Source organism: Triturus cristatus, chromosome 1_1 (genome assembly GCF_964204655.1).
Source record: "Triturus cristatus chromosome 1_1, aTriCri1.1, whole genome shotgun sequence".
NCBI lineage: Eukaryota > Metazoa > Chordata > Amphibia > Caudata > Salamandridae > Triturus > Triturus cristatus.
In genome coordinates this window covers 376,378,167-376,401,299 of record NC_140579.1, presented here as the reverse complement: position 1 = coordinate 376,401,299, position 23,133 = coordinate 376,378,167, and the positions used below count along the sequence as shown (strand labels likewise).

Below are 23,133 nucleotides of genomic sequence, written 5' to 3'. Positions count from 1 at the left end.
TGTCACAGGTGCAATGCCGCCGCAGTTTGCAGAATGATTCCAGTAACATCAGCTCATGTTTGCCGCTGCTTATGCTTGTTGGTTTTCTTGCTATAGCTCCTCAGAATGGAAAGGTGGAAGCGGATCTGGGGCTTGAGGAGTGAAGTCAGAGCGCGTTGCACTCAGCACAAGGTCCTGTGGGGTATGCTGTTTAAACGGACGCAGAGCCCTCATCCACAAGGGTCATACCTCATCATTGGGTTGCCTCTCCCCTCTCAGTGCTGATGGTGGCTGAGGGGTTCTCAGTGCCAGGGAGTTCTGAGTGTGTTGTGAAGCAATTGTCTGCTTGTTCGTGCTCTGTTGTTGTAGATTGGACTGAAAGAATCAATAAAGTTTCCCTGATGTAGGCACATTCCTTCTTTATTTGCAAAGTAAAAAGAGAAGAGGGTTAATTGTGACCCTTTGTGTCTGTAGTGTTGACGTCATTCTTACCTCCGTTCAGCCCGACAGTGTCACGGGCAGTTCTTCGGGACTGTGTCCCTACAGCCTAAGTCCTCCCTGCCTACCTTTCTATCTAGATAGAATCTCAAAATAAAATCAAAGCTTTGGAGTTTTTACTTATTTTTCTTAATCACACTTTCAGTGCCTGCAACAGAGATTCACAGAAAAACAACCACAAAATATCTGTTTTAAAAAGATGGGATTATTGGCATGGGTTGAAAGCTTTTAACTGGGAGTGTAAATCTGTAGACACATTAGGTTCATTCATTCCCAACACAAAGCTAAGAGGGGAGTGGAGGCTAACTCTGGTTAAGTCCAGGTATCTTGGAATTGTGATACTTGTATCGAGAGAGGATTATGGGGACAAACAAGAACAGGGCACAGTACCGTTGCATGTAAAGCTCACGTGATATTCGACATCCAACCTCCCCACAGAGGGCTGGTAATGTCTGTTTGAGCCTCTGTTTTGCATCTGTTGGACTTGCTTCTTGGACTGAGCGCTGGTCCCCAGGGACACAAGATGGCTGGTCCCGCCATGCATCCAAACACCCTCGAGCATCTCCTTGTGTGCGCCTTAGCATTAAGCAATGGATTCTTCAAACAGGAAGCAGACAGAGTAGGTCTTATAGAGAGGACAGGACCCCGCTGGTCACAGTGGTCAGCAGCCTGAACTGTTCAAAGATCTTCTTTGAAGCAAGCAACCTAGATTTGCACCACAGGAAATGACTGGGAAGAAGGGAAGGCAAGAACTGTGCGTAAATCGCTCTCTTTAGACTTCTACTTTAGATGGAAGCTCATGTATTTGGGACAGCAAAGGGCAGGAAAACCAGGGGGGGAAGTGTGCAAAGTCACTACTCAAACGGCAGAGTTGTGTCTGTTATTTAGGGAGACTATAGGAGTAGACATGTGATGCTTGTGCATAGATTGCAGAACAATGGAAGAGGGTATGATAGGGGATGTGTGAGAGAAAATGCACCCTACTATTCTAGGGATTGGAACAGGTATCAGCCCAAGAAGAAGATCAGGCACAAGCATTGGCGCTCAAAGGGCGTAGCGCAGGAAAAAATGCACAAAACCCTCATGGCACGTGGCGTACCAATGCAACTAGGGGCTGGTGGAGATTTTCAACTAGACGCGTAATGAAACAGTTTAATGTAAAGTGTGCTATAATAGTGATAGCACACGTTCCATCACTCACTCATCACTCGCTCGCTCACTCCCTCACTCACTCCCTCACCGACTCACAAAAGATAGATTGCTTTTCACAGATACAAAGACGAGTCCAAACAAACATGTCATGCTTGCAAACAGAAATACAATTTATTTCGAAGAATTGCAGGAACAAGTAGGTTCGGCTTAATAACGCCCAGCTCTTTTGCTAAACTAGATACAAGTAAGCCCTTGAAGCTGTAGGTGAGATCATATAGTCTGCTGGACACAGGCGCTGACCCCTCCTGGCTGCCCCTCAGGTTTGGCTATGTATATCCTGGTAGAAGCTGCAGAGTTAGAACACTCACCAAGGTCTAGAATTGAAATTGAAGGTCTAAGCAGAAATGGAAAAGAAGCAGGAACAGTCTTAGGCATGCTCAGTCAGAGGCTGGTAGATGGGCTGGATCTTCCCCACCCCCGGAGTTACCGATACCAGGGGAACGGCTAATCTCCATGGGTGGGGAAAATCTGGTCCATTACAAGTGGAACTCTGAGGATCCACTATGAAATGTGGAATTACGAGGGGAATTAATAGTTCTCATCAGGTTCTCCTGGACTAGCCTAATTTTGGGCCAGTCTTTCACCTGTACATTTTGGCTGCCTGTAGCTGCCACATACCTAGGTGAAAGTGAGGAGGTCTAAGATGTTCCCATAGATCTCATAATTCCGATGCGACTAGTAACCGCTGTTACCGGCCCCATTACAATTTATAGGCCTACTCCTAACGAGGGCCTTAGTGGTTTAAGTTGTACAACTTTTAACTAGGATTTGTTAAAAACATAATTTTTGTGAGACAATGAAAAAGGTACACACTTTGGCACTTTAAGAAATTAGGAATGATTAATTCCCAAACCCTTAGCTTGGCTGTGAAATGTTCATGGAAAGAAATATTTGGCTATATAATATTACCCCTAAAGTATTTCTTTCTGTGGCTGAGTATGAAGCCAAAAAGTAGGTGCAGCTTTTGTTTTTCTCTTACAAGAAAACGCCTATTAGTGGAATGTCTGGTATTTTTGAGACACCGCAAACTGTAAGGTTCATAAAGTTTTAGGAACAATTTCTTGAAGTTGGGATAGACCAAGATTCAGGAGTTGAGCAGCCCAAAGACAGCTGAGGCTGGAAAAGTTCTGCCAATCTGTCATCATCTAAGAAAGAGAGATAAATAAAGAGAGACAGAGAGAGTCTGACTGGATAGCAAAGAGGAACTTGGGATAAATGCACAGCAGGTATGCGGTGCATTAATTAAAGGAAGCAGAGAGAAGAGACGAGAGGGAATTGGTTGTAACCTATTTGTTGAACTTTTTTTCACGGCCATCTGTGACTATGTTTTTCGCTCCTCCAGTTTTTGGTATAAAATCACCAGCTTTGCAATCACAAAGTAGGCAAAGTGTTAAAAAAATTATTTGCCATTGCACAGTTTTCAACTTTGTCCACCCTACTCTTTGATTGTACCTTTCCATAGCAGGGCTTGCAGGGAAGGCACTAAGGATTAGCAGTGTCGACAGAGGTGTAAATAGCATGGAAAAGGGTTCTAAATCTGGGGCTTCTACCTCTCTGGGTATAGGCAAATGACCTTAGTTATTCCATCTCGGGAGTCTGCAGGGTCAAAGGCGGCCATTTTACTTTCCGAGGTTACACTGGTACTACTGTCTCCTTCACGTTTTCCGAGATCACTTTTCCATCAATCACCTCTTGAACTATTGTCTGGACCTTCCTTGTTTTCTGTGGACCTAGAAAAATAAAAGATAGTGCATGAGACCCGAAGAACGTCATATGTATGGCAGATGACAAGGAAGGCATTCTTCGTGATCATCTAAATAATTGCTTATCTCCCTTAATACTGATTTTACGCCGCAAAGCTACCCAGGCTTTGGTATGCAAATCTGAGCCATAAATGGTAGACCATCATGCACTGCTCTGGGGATGCCAAGTTTGCTGTTTTGCTGAACGCCTTTGGAACAGTGGTGATCTGAAATTGTACTACATGGTATTTTCTGAAATTGTTTCCATGCACCCTGGCATTGCACACTGCAGGGTTTGGTGTTTTTTTATTTTTATTTTAAATAAGAGGGACACTGCAATAGAGACAGGCCTCACTCAAGGACTATGATGTATAGCAAGTTTGCAGAAGGGGTCAGAAAAACACAGGACATGTGAAATATACCGAAAGATTTATTTAGTCCAACTCAATATTGCTCTGCGGTTTTCACTCCCTCGAGTCAATTTATTTTATAGAACAACAATAATATGAAAATGTACCTAACCACTCATCCCCTAATTTGAAAAATGTGGCTAAATACTATTTCCTAACAGAACCGCCACTGGCCAATAGGTAGAATTTTCAAGGGAGATAGTGTAAGATTTCGCATCACATCTAGATAGGTCGCAGCTGATAGAGCGCCATGTTGTTCTGAAATTTGTAGGGGTGCACCATAATCACTGTTAGTCCGCACCCACATATGTTACTGGAATTGTATTAACGTGTGACTTAGAAATGTATTACTAAAATCTGCTTATAATAGTGTGATTAGAAATGTAACCATGCTGTTTATGAAGAGCAATGTCGTAGTTAACTGCAAATGTATTTTAGTCAACGCATAATGATTGATTTTCGTATAATGTGATGCATTAGCTTTAAACATGCACCATATTAAAGTCTGCACGTGTAGTTGCATATTCATACATCAAGTGTAATGAAATGAATGCTTATAGTGTGATTTTAGAAGAGGGTGTTAAAAATTGTGTAAAGGTCTGATCGCATATATGTTGAGAGAACGGCGTGTTTGTTTCTTACGTTAGCTAAATATTGTAGGCCGAAAATGATTTCCCTTGGTAAGGCTTTGGGTTTCAGGACGTTAGAAAATCTCAGAGAAGTGGAAAGTTTCTCGTTCCCATGTTTCTGTTGCAGGTGCAAGGACACCTAGCTCGTTAGAGAGACTAACTCTTTGTTTCAGGAGTCAGGATGGCCTGAGAAGCCAATATGGGAGTATACTGGAATGCAGGGATGATACTTTCGGCGGAGAAGGTGCCTGGGACCCAAGGACGAGTAACCCGTCGTTGGAAGGGAGACAAGTTTCACTGGAAAATCACTGGGAGAAGACCTGGCTGAAGAGGTGTGCCGGGGGGCGTGTTCTACATTTTTGCGATTTTATATTAGGGACAGTGCCCTGTGGGTTGAGAGGTTGAGGTTTAGATGGGGAGCTCGAAGGAGCATCTTAGAGCGAGCTCTAACTGAGTGAGTGTACTTCTAAGGAAGTTTTCACTTCTGACACTTTACTCTCTTGCCTGGGAGGGAAAATGCTAAGTGGGGATGTCACCTTAGAGATAGAGTAGGGATAGACTAACTGATTTTCCTTTTAGGTTAATGACTTCTAATGTAGAGATTGGAGTGATTATCGCTTACCTGATGTTACTAGAGCGGACTATTCTTCTTATTCTTCTTAGTCGGATGAGACTCCTGCATACGATATTCTTTGTATTAGTGCCCATTTATTTTCTTTACCTCGTGCTGAGGTGCCTGTATGTGCAGTTATTTTTGGCTTAGTAATAAACCCCTAAAAATTTGAGTCAGTGGTCCTTTTAGAGTTTAAATTGGATTTGATTGATTATGTGTTGAAATTTGATTTCCTCCCCTCTACACTATTTAGCAGATAAAAAGATCCTGGTGACCTGAGATGATTCTTGGTGATGGTAAGGTCGATAAGAATCCGACTTTATCACAGCCTTGCCTGTTATGTGACATTGAAGCTCAGGTGACCTTTGGTATAAATTGGCCTCAAGGGAAACATCCTCATGTCTTCTGTCTTAAATGAATATTCTTTTGTGTGGTTGAGAAAATGCCATCTGTCCTGGACTTACAGACATGACAGTTGTCCTCAAATTCAATATAATTTCAATCAAACCAGACAGGCTTGGACAGCTCTTCTACCATGTTTTGCAGGCATGAATTAATGATATGAGGTGATCAATGGGAGAGGCATTGTCCGTTGTCCAAACACAGGTTTGATGATCACCTCTAAATTTTGGAGGTAAAGCTGGAGAAAATTCAAGTCTTACATTCGGATTTCTGGTCTGCTTACATCTTCAACAAACAGAGCAACCATTCATGGTTAAACTTGGCTTCATGTTGGACATTTTGAGCAGTTCTTGCCCTTATCCCTTACAATAGCCAGCTGCAGGAAACAAACATGGGTTAAAGGAAGCTGCAAACAGGCAGCCTTTGGGAATATGATGTCTGACCGTCATAAAAGAAAACTCACCTCGGCTTTGTGCCTGGGATCTCAATTGTGACCTCGACTGTGAACTCGGGAAAGCCCTGCAAAAAATGAATCTAAATTTACAAGCATGACCTTATTGCAGTAGTGTTAGACTGCCAATGGTAGAACATGTACAGCATGGCTCAAGTGATATATACACCTGGACATAGATTTAAGCACTTGACTGTGCATAGAAGTTACATATTAATATTACAAATTACATATCACCATACAAGTATGGTTTTTCACACGTAGCAATAGAAAATAATGATGTTTTCTCTTTAGTTTACGCAATAAATGATTATGCTCCCCTTTTCAAGCACTCCAGTCGTGAGATACCATTTCACACTAGAGTTCCTTACCTCACTGCCCAAATATTGAATGGAATGTTCTTGCTGAATGTTATGATCTATCAGCATTTTAAAAATTGATCAACTGGGAAGGTGTTTTTTTCAGCATTTCAATGATTATAATGAAATGTGAACCTTCTACTTCATAATCCACCCCTTGTTATAAGCAAACCAGCTCTGTGTTGATAGAGGGCAACAAGTCTATTTGCCCCATATTGTTCGAAGTAAACAGCGCAATGATGAGTTGCCCATAAGCAATCGACTTACGCGCCATCTTCGTCCAGGAGCCGTCGGTAGGTCTCAATCTCCTTCTCCAGCAGGGTCTTGACATCCAGGAGGTCTTCGTAGTCTGCACACTGCTTGGAGGTCTCACACCGGATGGCGACTAGCTGCTCTTGCACCGCGCTGATCTGGACTTGGAGCTGGGAGAGCTGCAGGCAGCAGCGTCCTTCTGTTTTTGCAAGGGTCTCCTCAAGGGATTTTTTCTGTTGACAAAAGAACAGAGAATGAAAAAAAAGAACAAACATTATAAGGAAAAGTATGGCATGGCAACGGATAACAAGGACTGGAAAGGGAGGCACAACCAATGTCAAGGCACAACACAAACAGGCTCTTTAAGACCCCACGGTAGGCCCTCGCTCCTTACAAGTCAGCACAGCCATGGCCTCCTCACCCTTTACAGTGGACTGCCAGCTGTATTTAGAACGGCAAACAACCTTTACAACGCTGTCATTACATCGCACTACATTTACAACGCAGTCATTACATCACAACATCCTTTACAACGCATGTCACTACAACGCAGCCATTACATTGCATGTCACTACAACGCATGACACTACAACACATGTCACTACAATGCAGGCATTACATCGCATGTCATTACAATGCATACCATTACCAGGTATAGTACCCCTACACTATCCAACACTTACCCTACTGTTGAAACTCCTGGAGTTAGAATAGTAATTTTTACCCCTACACTATCCAACACTTACCCTATTGTTGCACCCCCTGGAGATAGAATAGCAATTTTTACCCCTACACTATCCAACACTTACCTTAAATGCAATGTAATGGTATGTGTTGTAATGGCATGTGTTGTAAAGGTATAACGCGATGTAATGGAATGCGTTGGAAATGTAGTTTTAAAAAATTTGTGGTAGTGGCATGCAATGTAAATGTATGCGTTGTCAAGGATGTTGCGATGTAAAAACTGCGTTGTAAAGGCATGCAATATAAATGTATGCGTTGTAAAGTCATACATTCATTTAGAACAGCTGACCGGGCGCATTGGTTGTTGCGGCTACTTAGCAATTTTTTTACTTTTAAAGAATAAACTCCCAAACTGGGAACTTCCTCTTGCAAAACTACAAATAACAATGGTTTGACATACAGGGAGCACTTTCCTATGCTTGGGAGCTATTATGAAATGTACCTGCCAGAGAATGACTCACCTGGTGGTTCCAAACATGCAATTCTAGTGGCAGCCACCTGCTCTAAATAGGTTGGGTGACTATGACCCTATATACCTCTGGAGGACGTGTCATCGGGTCAAAGGTTTCAAACTACAGAGGCAGCTGATGCTCCTCAGTCAGAAACCCTCTGGTTTCTACACCTCTAAATGGGGTAGGAGTACCGCCATTTACAATAGTGCTCCCACTTCTGCAAACTTCAAATGAGCTCCAAAAAAGTCAAAGACCAAAGCAAAGATAAATAAAAACCCAGATTACTAAGGTGGAACCAGGAATACCATAGGAGTCAGAGGAAAGTCAAGAACTTAAAGGAATAACTATGAGGGGCAATAGACAGCAAGGCAGAATAAAGAAGTCATGGACAATCTAGGAATGGAGAGGCGCAACAAAAGACAAGGACAGCCAAAGACAATCAAGCAATGGCAAAGAATTAAAACCCACATTTGAGCCCTTCAGCCATTTAAATAATGCAGAGGGAGCAAAGAATGTATGGAGAAGCTATCTCCGGAACAAGACATTTTGAAAGATAGAAAAAAATACGTGTTGGTGGTTTGGGCAGGAGTAGACAGGCCTACTAATATTGATTGTGCTGGTCAATTCCTTTTAGAGGACTATTTAAGTTTCCAGTGAAGTCAGGAAATTTCATTCAAGCCATTGTTTTTAAAATATGGAATGTAGGTTGAAAAAGCAAAACATTCTTGCCCAATGCATACCCCTTAGAATTCCACCTTATGGAGGCCAAGTATTCATAGGGGCTGATTACGACTTTTGAGCAGTCATGCCAGCTCGCCACCGGCACAGCTGCGCCAAAGCTGCGAAAGGACCTCGGCCCTGATTACAAGTTCAACTCGTGCAGGCGTACGGAACTTTTGCCTTTCCCACGGTGGTGCCAGAAAAACAGGCACCGTAATTGGTAAAAATGTTGCAATACAGCAAGTACTGTGAAGTCCATGCTGTGCTAGACCTGGGGGTGCAAGCAGACGGGGCAAGCAGACGGGAGGGCGCTTATTGTGTCCCCCTGAATGCATCCGCATGGTGGGGAGAATGTGGGCCCTGTAAGGCCCCCTTTGTTTTCCCACTGCCAGCCTTTTCATGGCAGACTTGTGCCCATGAAAAGGCTGGCGGTGGGAAAACTCATTATATGCTTGGCGGGACCGCACCACTTCTGCTCAGCATATTGCGTAGCCCCTCCACGTGCTACCACCAAGGAACGGTGGTTCCCTGGTGCAGAAGATGGTCCACCGCCAGAACAACTCGGAGAATCGTACTCCGGCAGACTGTGAAAGTGGTAATTCCGCTGCACTCGTAATCAGGCCCATAGCTCAGACATTACCAGGGTCAGCAGTCGCGTACCGTGGCCAAGGCTGCCCTCAGCTCTATCTCCAAGGCTTTGAGGCTGCGCTTGAGGTCACAGATATCACTCCTGCCGGAATGCATCTGGTCACTGCCACAGTCCATTTCTTTGTTCAGGTCCTTGCACTGGGGGACGAGACAAAAACAATAGAGAACGTTAAAGAAATCCAAGAGCATATAGACTATGGTAAAGAAAAGCTTCGTTTTTCTGTCACTGCTTTTACCGCTTCGTTGAATTTGCATTCGGCTTCTTTGCGGTTCTTGCCGGCCATGATTTCCTACTGAGTCCTCATATCATTCAGGAGCTTCAGCAGGTCCACTCCTGGAGCCGCGTCTATCTCCACACTCAGCTGCCCGCCTGCTGCCTGATGTCCTTTCATCTCCTGGGCATTGGGACACAAAAAGTACAGCTTAATGACTCCTTTTGGTCCAGCATGAGCCTAGCCCAGGCTGCGTGCTGTGGCATCAGTGATAGGCAAGAAAAATAGTTACTGAATATGCTCGTAAAGGTTTTTAGGAGTGTGGGTTTTGTGTTTATGAAAGATGTCAGGCTGATTGCAAATTTCCAATTTATTCCTGAATTTTGGCAAATTGAGTGCTTGTCTAATTTTGGAGAAGATACAATGATACATATCTGCAGTATAATATTGGTTAATTTGCGTCTTGACTAATTACTGATAACACTATATATTAATACATAGAAGAAAAATTCAATATTAAATTAAAAATGTAAACAAAGTTAAGACAATTCTTTGAAACCGAGAGCCTCATTTATGGGGTTTTTGCCATAGAGCACCGCGCAGCAGGCCAGCAATCGAAAAAGGCAGGAATGCACCGTATCTATTAGAACAATGCATTCCTGTCTTTTTCCCCTGCGCCTGCGTTGCGGAGAGGATTCTTTTTGTGCAGGAAGGGAACCCTTCCTGCACAAAAACAATCACTAGAGGCTTTTTCTTCTTTCTATGTGGGCTGAAGAATGCAGCACACATAAAGAAAGGAAAAACGAGGAGAAATAAAGATATTTCGCCTCGTTGTACCTCCCTTAGGTTTTTGGTGCTGCCTCAGATTTACGATTTCTCGTAAATCTGGGAGAGTATCAAAAGCCATGGATGTTGCTGGGAACGCCCCCAGAAAAACCCACTGCACTCCCCTTTAAGGCAGAAAAACGCATTAAAGGGGATGATATTTACGAGGCAGCTTTAAGCCCAAAAAGTGGCTTAGTGCTGCCACGTAAATATGGAGCAGGCTCCTGCATCATGGAATGTCAGAAAAAGTGACGTTCCTGCGGCGCAAGGGGCCTCCTAAATGAGGCCCGAGAGGTTTATTTACAAACCCCTTGCGGCAAATTGTTGCCACCGCAGCTTCACTTTTGTGACACTCCGGCGGCACACAGTGCAGGCCCATATCTACGAGGCCACAGAAAGCCACCCAGCATGGCTTTTCATGGCCTCGCAGACACAGTGTGAGACAATACAGCGCAAGTTACTGCATTGCCTCACACTGCGCCTGGGAGGTCTGCCATGGGTGTTGTAGTGGGTGTTCCCACTCAATGCCCATGGTATTTGACACATTCCCAGATTTACAACATAGCGTAAATCTGGGAATGCGTCAAAACCATATGCCTCACCAGGGCTGGGGCAACAACTGTTTTTGTGAAGGAAGGTGTCCCTTCCTACACAAAAACAACCGGACTTCAATGCAGGCAGCCTTGTGCCATGGCGCTAGGATGTCTGTATAAGCGCAAAGCTGTCTAAACAGTGCCAGTGCAAGGAAAAGGACAGGGATGCCTAGTATAGCTGTAAATATGACACATCCCTGCACTTTCCTTATGGTGCCGCACGCTGGCTTGCGGCTCTGCATTTCATCATTTTGTTGTAAATGTGCCCCTGAACGATCATAGAAGCCCTTCTCACAGACACCGACGCACAGCTGGCTTTGGCATCACAGTTCGCCCTGAACATCAGGTACACGATATACCTTTGCATTTCTTCTTAAAGAATACCAGGGCATGAAGGAGGAGAGTTGGGTGTGCAAAATACCATTGCTTGGGTGGGGCACATAACTGCATCTGTTCTAAGACTGCAGGTCTCAGAAAAGGTGCAGACTTTTCCAGACAGGAGGGTGCCTATAAACTCCTGGCAGGACTGAGGCAGAGGGAGACAGGTCTTGTTGCAGGGTAAATGAACGCCTCATCCCTATCCTGTTTTCCATGTGACTGCCCTGGTGATATATGTTGGTTTCTCCATAAGCCAGTCTTGCACACAGGTATTGCATGCTCACAGCGTGTAGCGATAGCACTCACAGACCCCAGCCTACCTCCTCGTGGTTCTTCTTGAGGGCGGCTAGCTCCTCAGTCAGGCTTTCCTCCTGCACCTCCAGGCTTGATGTGTCCAGCCTCAGCTCATCCAGGACTTTATGAAGACCATTGGTATCCGCCTCAACGCTAATGCGCAGGTACTGCTCGTTCTCGAACCTGGAGCCAAAGATGGACAACATGCTAGCACATTACCAAGCATATAACCAGATGAAACTCTTAGCACCAAGCGCAGGTCATTCAAACATCACACACTGTTGGACAGGCCACGTGAAGGGCTTGCTCCCTCCCCGCATGACAGGGCCCGAGCCCCGGCCCTCCAGGTGTTACCCACAGAAACAACCCGCACCCCGTCCCCAGACGGGACTCCTGCCCCCGGACCTCTCTGTATCATGGGGCCGAACCACTACCGGCTCCCTCGCCCGGCCCGGCCGCCATCTTGGACACTGCACCACGAGGCCGCGTGGCCTCAGCTCGACCCTAACCCTGGGCCTGGCCAGGCCCCGACATCCCGGCACCACCATCCACCAAGGAGGTGAACGGACCACTTGGCAGGTCGATGGGAGAAAGAAGTGTCGATGGCTCTCCCCCGCCAGGTGCCGATCGCCCCCCAGCTCCCCCGGGCGCCGGCTCCACCCCCCTGCTGGGTGTCTGGACTCCCTCATCCCGGACCTCCCGACCTCCAAGTGCGAGGGTCCGGACATCAAAGGGCGCCAGACCTATAACTGGGGCAGCTCCAGAGCAGGAAGGCAGTTGTATCCTGGAGTCGAGAGACACCGTGAAGAACTCATCCCTGACGGACTACTGGCGCTGCCGTAGCCCTGCCTTGCAAACTATCGTCCTGCCTGCTGGCACTGCCGCGGCCTTCTGCATCCTCCATCCTCGTCGGGACCTGCTGGCGCTGCCGCGGACCGTTGTAACTACCACCTTCACCGGGACCTGCTGGCGCCGCCGCGGCCCGTCCATCTAGAACGCCGAGCTCGAGGATTGTGAGCTATCCATCATACCATCTCAGCTACCAGATTGGTAACAAGACTGTCCCGCTACCCCCTTTCCCAACCAAGAGACTAGAATCGAGGGGACCCCTGAGTCCTGACCTCCTTGTACCATTCTATCGTACCTAAAGATTGCTTATAAAGAACGTCAAAACCTTATCTTTGTGTGGTGTACATCTGTGGGGGGGAAGTTACTCGTCTGTACGATCGCTGGAGACGGCTCTCCCCGGAGACCTCTCCCCTTGTCCTCGGCCGACCCTCCCGGTCCGTCTAACATTGGTGGCCAGCGGCGCGATCCGAATCAACGCATAATCGTACAGAGAGTAGCTCACCCCACGACGAAACCACAATGTCAACCAAAGAGAGCGGATCCACCGAGAAATTCCAGATGGAGAAATTGGAAGAGTACAGCCATCGTGAATTGAAACAATTCTGCATTGAACTAGGCATTGCTACCACCGGCCTGAGTACCAAAGACGATTTCAAGCACGCCATTGAGTCGTGGGCAGAAACCGGGGCCGCCAGATCCCCGGACCAAAACATTGCAGCATCAGAGAGGAACACCACGGCTCCCGAGGAGCGAAGAACGGGTCTCTCGCAGGAAGAGATCCAAGAGAGAGAAAAAGCAGACTACATGAGCTAGAAATGGCACGGCTCAAAATGGACGGTGAACTAAAATTAGCCGAACAAAAACTGAACCTAGAACATCTGCGGCTCCGAGAAGAACGGGAAGAAAAACAGAGGCAGAGAGAGCTCGAAGAAAAGAGATTAGCGTACGAACACGAGCGCAAACTGGCAGAAATAGACCTACGGAAGCAGAACAAAGAACTGGAGGTGCCCGAGCGACCGCGCACCCCGGGAGCGACAGAAAAGAAAGTCCACATCCCCAAGGATGTCGTTCGAGAGTATGTCCGAGAGGACGACATACAACAGTGGTTCAAGGCCTACGAGATCGCCATGACCTCCCACCGGATCGATCGAAGTGACTGGGGAGCCGGTCTATGGGGGAGGTTCGTCAATGAAGGCCGCGATGCCCTTTTACAGCTCCCAGACCATCTGATGTCATCCTATGACCACATGAAGGCTGCCCTCCTCACCCGATATGGGCTCACACCCGAAATGTACCGCCAGAGGTTCCGAGACTGCACCCGAATCCCGGGTACAACTTGGGTGGAATATGTCAACTATTTCAGCCGAGCCTTCGAGGGTTGGATCAAGGGAAGCCACGTAACGACCTACGAGCAACTTTTTAATCTCATGGTGTGGGAGCACCTCTCTAACAACTGCTTCGTCGAGCTCAGGCAGCACCTCCTCGACAGTAAATTGACTGACCCACGGCAACTCGCCGCCGAAGCTGACCGGTGGGAAAGCACCCGAGTGGGCCGGAGAGGGCCGCACGAACAGAACCGGAACAACCAAGGTCAGCACCGTCCCCGAGGAGGAGGAGGAGGCCAGGGACGAGGAAGAGACACCGTCCCGGCCGCTCCCGCTGCCAGCACCCCGCCCCCGGCCAGCCGGGGCAAACCCCCGATGCGGCCGGGGTTCCGAGCCAATGTCACGTGTCACCGATGCCAGCGAGTCGGCCACTACGCCAATGACCCGAACTGTCCACAGAACCAAACTCCGAGACCCCGCCAGGTAGCTGCCGCCGCCCTGGGGGGAGAACAAATCTCCGAAGAACAGGAAGAATACGAGCAGGAACAACAAGAGTGGGAACCGGCCGCCATGGTTCTAGCGTGCCTAGGGGGAAGAGACATGGTCCCGCGGGCTCCCCTACCCGCCAACACCAGAAAATATAGTCAGTGGGTGAACATTAATGGACGCCGGGCCGAAGCACTACGTGACACGGGGGCCAGTGTGACGGCCGTCCGCTGTCACCTGGTAAAACCAGAGCAGATCCTGCCGAACATTCTCTGCCCCGTCCGTTCAGCCGACAATTCGGAGAATCTATGTCGGATGGCCTGCGTCCCCTTCGAATGGGGAGGAGTCTCCGGCATGTTGAAGGTGACGGTCCGAGATGATGCCCCCGTGGACTGTCTCCTGGGGAATGATCTTGAGAGTTCCCCGTGGGCCGCCGTAGAAAGAAGAGAGCACCTGGGGATGTTGGGCCTCCCGGACTGGGCGTGCGTAACCACCCGGTCCATGGCCGCCCGTGCCATCCCCCGACCAGAAGAACCAGAATGGCCGGCACCTCCTCCCCCGATCGCTCCAGTAGAGGACACCGACCATACCGACCCCCCAGAGCAAACCCCCGAAGGGCTCGCTCAGCCCCAGGACCTTCCCAACCTGGCTCAGTGGCGTCAAGAAGGGGGGCCCACCCAGGAACAGTTCCGTCAAGAACAGAAGACCTGTCCCTCCCTCGAGGGACTCCGCCAGCAAGCCCTCGCCCAGAGCGCAGGGGACACCACCGGAGCCCATTGGATCTATTGGGACAACGACCTATTATACAGTGAACAGAGAATCGCGGAGTTAGGGGCCAGTCGAGTGCTGGTGGTGCCGCTCCGTTTTAGAGACTTCCTGTTAAATTTGGCCCACGATGTCCCTCTGGCTGGACACCTGGGCCAGGACAAAACCTACAGTCGCCTGGTGACCCACTTTTTCTGGCCAAAGATGAGAAACGACGTCCTCAACCACTGCCGGTCCTGCCCCACGTGCCAGGCCAGCGGGAAGAGCGGCCGCAAACTCAAAGCACCTCTGCAACCCTTCCCCGTTGTCACCACCCCGTTCGAGAGGGTGGGAATAGACATTGTGGGGCCCCTGGACCCCCGTACAGCACAAGGACATCGGTTCATCCTGGTACTGGTGGACCACGCCACCCGCTACCCCGAGGCTGTGCCCCTGCGAACTGTAACAGCCCCGGTGGTCGGCCGGGCCTTAATGGGGATCTTCTCCCGGGTGGGCTTCCCCCGAGAAGTCGTCAGCGACAGAGGCACAAACTTTATTTCGAAGTATATGAAGTCCCTCTGGCAACAGTGCGGGGTCACCTACCGATTCACGACCCCCTATCACCCTCAAGGAAACGGACTAGTCGAGCGGTTCAACCGCACGCTCAAGGGAATGATTGGGGGATTGGAAGAGCCCCTCCGTCGCCAGTGGGATGTACTACTTCCGTGCCTCCTCTTCGCCTATCGAGAAGTTCCCCAGAAGTCCCTCGGCTTTAGCCCTTTCGAACTCTTGTACGGGCACCCTGTGCGAGGGCCCCTCAGCCTAGTCAAAGAAGGTTGGGAGATGGCCCCCCTAAAGACCCCTCCAGACGTCTTCAAGTACCTCCTGACCCTACGCAATCAGACCAGGCGATTCAGAGAAATGGCGAAAGCGAACCTTGAGGCCAGTCAGGAGGACATGAAAAAATGGTACGATCAAAATGCCTCCTCCATCGAATTCGAACCTGGCCAACAAGTGTGGGTGATGTCCCCCACCGAACCATGTGCCTTGCAGGACAAGTGGACGGGGCCCTTCAAAGTGGTCGAACGCAAGAGCCCCGTCACCTATCTCATCGATATGGAATCTCCACGGAACCTCTCCGGGTCCTCCACACCAACAGACTCAAACCCCATTTTGTGCGCTCGGAGCTCAGCCTCCTGATGGCTACAGACAGTGGAGCGGAAGAAGACTCCGAGCCTCTCCCTGATCTCCTGAAGACTCGTGAGAAAGATGGTTCCGTGGACGGGGTCCGGCTCTCCGATGCCCTCACCCCGGAACAGCGCCAAGGCTGCCGGGACCTCCTGCTGCAGTTTGCTACCTTGTTTTCCCTCACCCCAGGGGTCACCCCCTGGTGCTTGCACGACGTGGACACTGGGGACAGTCCCCCTATCAGACACCGGGCGTACCGCGTACCAGATCGGGTACGGGCCTGCATCCAAGAGGAGGTATCAAAGATGCTCACGCTCGGGGTCATCGAGCCCTCGGACAGCCCCTGGGCCAGCCCGGTCGTGCTGGTCCCCAAAGCTGCTGCCCCCGGCACCACTCCTGAGCTCCGATTCTGCGTCGACTATCGGGGCTTGAATGCTGTCACCAGAACCGACGCTCATCCCATCCCCCGAGCGGATGAACTGATCGACCGCATGGGGGCTGCCCGCTACCTCAGCATCTTCGACCTGACAGCGGGCTACTGGCAGATCGGTCTCACACCCCGGGCCCAAGAACGATCCGCCTTTTCTACCCCCGATGGCCACTACCACTTCAAAGTCATGCCCTTCGGCATGAAGAATGCCCCAGCTACCTTTCAGCGACTGGTGAACCAGGTCTTGGCGGGGCTCGAGGAGTTCAGCGCCGCCTACCTGGACGATATCGCTGTGTACAGCCGCCACTGGTCCGACCACCTCCACCACCTCCGAGAGGTCCTGCAGGCCCTCCAACGGGCCGGCCTCACAATCAAGGCCAGCAAGTGCCAAATTGGTCAGGGGTCCGTGACCTATCTCGGACACCAGGTGGGAAGCGGTCTGGTGGCCCCTCTGCAACTCAAAATCGCTGCCATCCAGTCCTGGCAGCCTCCAGTCACGCAGACCGAGGTCCGAGCCTTCTTGGGGCTCACCGGCTACTACCGGCGGTTCGTGAGGGACTATGGCAGCATTGTGGGGCCCCTCACGGGACTCACATCCAAAAACCACCCGAAGAAGGTCAACTGGACCCCAGACTGTCAAGCGGCCTTCGAGAAGCTGAAAGCCGCCATGTGCACTGCCCCTGTGCTCCAGGCCCCCGACTACAGTCGGGAATTCATCGTACAAACAGATGCCTCCGACCATGGCATCGGGGCGGTCTTCTCCCAGCTGAACTCCGAGGGACTTGACCAACCGGTGGCCTTCATCAGCAGACGCCTCCTGGCCCGAGAACAGCGCTGGAGCACCATCGAGAGGGAGGCCTTCGCAGTGGTGTGGGCCCTCAAAAAGCTCCGGCCCTATCTCTTCGGTACCCACTTCCGGGTGCAAACAGATCATCGACCCCTGCAGTGGCTAATGCAGATGCGGGGGGAAAACCCCAAACTATTGCGTTGGTCCATCTCCCTGCAGGGGATGGACTTCACTGTGGAACATCGACCGGGCCAAGACCACGCCAACGCAGATGGCCTGTCACGCTTTTTCCGCCTCGACGAGGAGAGTCCCCAAGAGGATGGGTGACTCTCCCCGCCTTCAGCTGGGGGGGGACGCATGTTGGACAGGCCACGTGAAGGGCTTGCTCCCTCCCCGCATGACAGGGCCCGAGCCCCGGCCCTCCAGGTGTTACCCACAGAAACAACCCGCACCCCGTCCCCAGACGGGACTCCTGCCCCCGGACCTCTCTGTATCATGGGGCCGAACCACTACCGGCTCCCTCGCCCGGCCCGGCCGCCATCTTGGACACTGCACCACGAGGCCGCGTGGCCTCAGCTCGACCCTAACCCTGGGCCTGGCCAGGCCCCGACATCCCGGCACCACCATCCACCCAGGAGGTGAACGGACCACTTGGCAGGTCGATGGGAGAAAGAAGTGTCGATGGCTCTCCCCCGCCAGGTGCCGATCGCCCCCCAGCTCCCCCGGGCGCCGGCTCCACCCCCCTGCTGGGTGTCTGGACTCCCTCATCCCGGACCTCCCGACCTCCAAGTGCGAGGGTCCGGACATCAAAGGGCGCCAGACCTATAACTGGGGCAGCTCCAGAGCAGGAAGGCAGTTGTATCCTGGAGTCGAGAGACACCGTGAAGAACTCATCCCTGACGGACTACTGGCGCTGCCGTAGCCCTGCCTTGCGAACTATCGTCCTGCCTGCTGGCACTGCCACGGCCTTCTGCATCCTCCATCCTCGTCGGGACCTGCTGGCGCTGCCGCGGACCGTTGTAACTACCACCTTCACCGGGACCTGCTGGCGCCGCCGCGGCCCGTCCATCTAGAACGCCGAGCTCGAGGATTGTGAGCTATCCATCATACCATCTCAGCTACCAGATTGATAACAAGACTGTCCCGCTACCCCCTTTCCCAACCAAGAGACTAGAATCGAGGGGACCCCTGAGTCCTGACCTCCTTGTACCATTCTATCGTACCTAAAGATTGCTTATAAAGAACGTCAAAACCTTATCTTTGTGTGGTGTACATCTGTGGGGGGGAAGTCACTCGTCTGTACGATCGCTGGAGACGGCTCTCCCCGGAGACCTCTCCCCTTGTCCTCGGCCGACCCTCCCGGTCCGTCTAACACACACGTTCTTTTGCTTTCTAGCCCTAAGTACACAAAGAAGTCCTATTAATCTAAATCGCCACAAGAAAAATATATTCTAGCAGAATCTTCTTGGGATCTGTTGTCATATTTACAAAGTCTCTTACATTTTTTGAAACAATTTTTGCCATCTCTTACTCCGCCTACAACTATGTTCAACGTTGTTGCAAATTATTGTTTTAGTCAGTGTAAAAATGTCACATTGATATTATCTTACAGCCAGGTTTAATATTCACAGCTTCAAAAATGTACTTATGTTAATTTAAAAATGAAGCGTTTCTGCGAGAAAGGCTGTGCAGAGTAACACGGCAGTGAATAAGGTCATCTAAGTTTCTTAAAATCAGAATTAAGTTGTCATCTGCTAGGCCGAAATCTTAGGTCCTCATCCTCTTCAAACTCTACTGGCCTGATTGGCTCATTTTAGGTACTATGCTTAAGACATCTTAATTAAGTCTGTCTCTCTAACGACAAGAATGACAAACCATCCTTTGTACATTAGGACTGTCCTTCCTGGTTTAAAAGTGTCTCTTAGGCAAGGATCACTAAAAATCAATCCCTCTCCTCTCCTACATTGGCTGGAACCCTACCTAAGCCCTTCTGCTGTGCAGATTCTCACAAGCAATGCTCTGCCTGTCTCTCACACCCTGATTACTACTCCCGCAGGATTCACAGGGGGTAATACTGCACCCAGAAAATACCAATACCACCATGTGTCGTATTTAATAGGTGTGTCAAGGGGGAGGATAAGAGTAATAATGGATGTTTTCCTCAATTCTGGGGTGTGTTTCCAGTTTTTTCCCCAAGACAAACTTTTGCAGATTTAACATGGAGAGATCTATGCAGCAAAACCCATTTGGTGTGGAATTAGGTCTTGTTAAACAACTCGTTCCATAAGATAGACTCCATATTCGTTGGACAGGTGAGTTGTTGAGGCAAGCGGGATGAATGGTGCAATAAAATGAAACTACATTACCTATAAACTATAGTACCGATATTGACAGTTTTTCTATTTTAAGCATATGGCATAGAGCAATCATGTGATCAGCTGTGCATCATATAATATTTGAGCATGTACCAAAAAAAGGAATGGTGTAAGGTTGTTTATCTCTCTAGGCAAAATATCATGTTGCTGCTGAACCATTCCCCCTTCTACCAATAAAAATGATGGGGTATATGTATAAACCCCTATCGCCACGGGAACGTCACTTTTTGTGACGTTCTCTTGGGGATAGGGGCCTTGCCCTATGTACAAGGCAGCGTTAAGCCATTTAACATAAGGCACCCTTTCACGCTATGTTTAGCGTGAAAGGGGCGTGCAGTGGGTTTTGCGGTGGGCGTTCCACTGCAACAGCCATTGTATTTGACGCTGGCCCCTATGTACAAGGGTGGCGTACATAGGAGGCAGCGCCAAAATTAAGACCAGGAAAATCCTGGTCTTAAGTTGGCAAAATGAGGAGAAAGGCATTATTTCTCCTCGTTTTTTCTTTTTCCATGTGTGCTGCCTTCTGCAAGTCTCTGAAGGTTCCTCTTGCTTCACGACCGACACCCATCACATTCGAGCCCTGCTTCATCATCCCTCAAGGCAGTCAACACCAATCCACCACCTTTAGAACAACCAGGACTAAGACAGCTGGTGAACCACTCCCAAGACGTAGGACTCCATACCATCCTTTCAGAAGACTCACCTCTTCCAACAACATCTGGTCACAAAATAACACCTCACTACTGGTGTCTCTGAACAGCGCGTCCCTCTATGCGCGGTCTGCCCATGAAAATACTACTATCCTCCTTCTCGAGCCAGGACTCTAAGATCATACTGCCTCCTTTACCTGCCATAGGCCTGCCTGTACAGCGTATCTCAATCCCACCGCACTCCGGCGCTTGATGGCTCAGTTTACAATGTGTAAGTCTAATACATACGTACTTTACATGGTTTAGAAAACTATGTGCACCCTGTCTCCCTCTGCTCTCCACCTCACATGCATTATTCCCCAAATCCTGCCTTTGGACTGTTCTCAAACGTTTTGCCCCATCTCTAATCCTTTCTCCTCATGCCCTCTATTGGCACTCATTTTTAGGGACCGGGATTTATTGTTCAGGATCATCAGACTTTGACCCAGAACAAGAGAGAGAAAGGAAAAAAAAGAGGAAAGAAGGAGAAGGAGGAAATAGTGACGGAGGGTGATAGCTGGGTTGAAAAAGAACATGAAATACTGAGTGTAGGGTGGTGGATGGTGGAGCCTGCCTTACGCCAATGTTCCCACAGCAACAACACACATCCTCCCCTTTTTGGCGTTCAGGTTTAATATTTTAAATTTAAAATTGTGTCCGCTTATTGTTGTGGGCTTTCCTCAGGTTTTATAAATGTTGCCAGTTTGACATTTCATAAGATCTTTTGTTTAACTTAGCTTCTAAAGGATGACTTTCCTCAACCTTAATTTTCTATGAGGAAACAAATGACCACCCTTCTACCCACACTCCCCCAAACTCACTTCATTTTGAAATCATCCAGTGCCAGCCTGGCGTTGTCCACCTGCAGGATGGTCTTGGTGTTGTCAAAGGAGGCAGCTATGATCTGGAAGACAATAGGACAAGCTGGACGCGACACTACATTCCGCTGCACAACGCACTCAACACTTTTCACTCTAAATGCCGAGGTCGTTTCCACCAACGTACTGTTTAAAATACTAAGAATTGTTTTTTTCATTAATTTTGAGAAGTAATGTCAATTCACACAGATTTATCGGAAGTTCAGGTGCTATGGCCGAATGATAGCCTACAAACAGCAAAAGTGCCCTGGCTCCTAATTTGCAGCCAAGTTTAGTGATCTTTGTCGTGTGGACATTTTAAGGCATTTAAAAGACGGGTTGGTCTGTCACTCGACCTTTCATTCCTACAGAAACGGTAAGAAAGGTCCACGGACGCCGACTCATGGATAAGCCAAGGGTAGCGGAAGTGACATCACATGCACTTTTCCCACTGATGTAATGATATGATTGGCCACTTGTGCTACACTTGGCCCTCACCAGTCTCTTATCTGCTGGTTTGGAGCTACGGTAAGGGCAAATAATGAGAACTGCAGAAGCAAACATGACCCTAAGATTCCGCCTCCATTCATGACTCCTGAGATCAGGGGTAGCAAGGACAGCACCATGGAAACCAAGGATGGAGCCGCTGCTGACCATGGATGGATATCACAGATTGACCTCTATGGCAACTTTTGTTTCAGGAAGGAAGAGCTATCTTATGAAAGCGAGTTCCTAAGCGAATGGCTTAGGAAAACACAAATGACATTCTCCATAAATCCTACAGGCTCTGACATTACCTCGCTCATCACATACATTTCAAAACAAAGCTTTCTTTCCTTGAAGAGCAGGCCTTTCCCAACACAAGCAATAGTTCATCAAACATGTGTACTGTAAGGATGCTGCTTGGCAGACAGTGCTTTCAACACAATCACACATTTGTTTTAAATTGTTAGTTTACTCCTTCTGGAGGCTAGTTTACAAACGCAGCGCCTAGAGGTAATTACATCTGTAGTGTGTTCCAAAAATGAACCTAATCATTGGCGACATCAAGGCGGGCACTTTTAATGATGTTGTAAATGAGAATGTGGCGCGATGTGCCACACTTTCTTACAGCCATCAGATATTGTTTTTGTGTGTCGTGCAGACAAATCCTACTGCGATCACAGATCATGTTCATTTTCTGCTTCCACCTGTCAGAAAGAACCTGGGGGGCTCCAGCTCGGCTCTTGGTGCGCACTGTTACTAGCTCCAACTGAGTCAAGCGAAATGAAGAAAGCCACAATATATTACCTTCTGAAGTGAGGGTGGCTAGAAGCGCTCCTCAAAGCACCAGTCCTACCTACTTCTGAAGCTCCTGAATATGCTTGAAGTATTTGCTGCAGTCAGGGCCTCCTGCGCTGCATTCGGCGTTGTTCTTGTACCACGCTTTGATTTTATACTCCAGGTCGGCGTTGGCCGCCTCCAGGGACTTCACTTTGCCCAGGTAGGAGGACAGGCGGGTGTTGAGGTTCTGCATGGTCTCCTTCTCTCCACCAGAGAGAAGAGCATCCCCGCCGCCACCCCAACCTCTGCCACTGCTTGTTGCACCACCACCATAGCTACTCCAACGTACTCTACTGATACCACCACCAGCACCGCCAAAGCTACCAATACCCACAGAGATAGCACCATCGTGCCTTTCAAGGCCTTTCAATGGGATAGTTTGTGGCCCACTGGAGTAGCCACTAGGGAGACCTCCATGATGGAGCCCCGACCCGGATTGGCAAGCGGCCATTATCAACTTAGAACCGCCACCACACTTAAATCTACCAACTGGTGGAAATTCCCCAAATACGCTCCTTTGATGATGTACTCTCCCAGGTTCACTCCAAAAAATTTTCGGTGACTCTGCTCGCCTGGACCAACTAAGACGCCGCAGTCATGAGGCAAGCACCAATCGCCTCCAAGGAAAGTGGTAGAGTTCGACTGAGAGCTAATCCATCCTTTTATA

At 49.1% G+C, this 23,133-nt stretch overlaps 1 pseudogene across 1 annotated transcript; it reads right to left on the bottom strand.

The window, feature by feature from the left end:
• Positions 1-3,225: 3,225 nt before the first annotated feature.
• On the bottom strand, positions 3,226-22,917 carry LOC146870239 (keratin, type I cytoskeletal 12-like; annotated as a pseudogene). Its single transcript, XR_014959363.1, has 8 exons — positions 22,483-22,917; positions 21,108-21,190; positions 11,440-11,596; positions 9,348-9,506; positions 9,124-9,249; positions 6,563-6,780; positions 5,949-6,004; positions 3,226-3,419 (listed from the first exon to the last, which is right to left on the bottom strand). The product of XR_014959363.1 is annotated as a keratin, type I cytoskeletal 12-like (transcript).
• Positions 22,918-23,133: the final 216 nt, after the last annotated feature.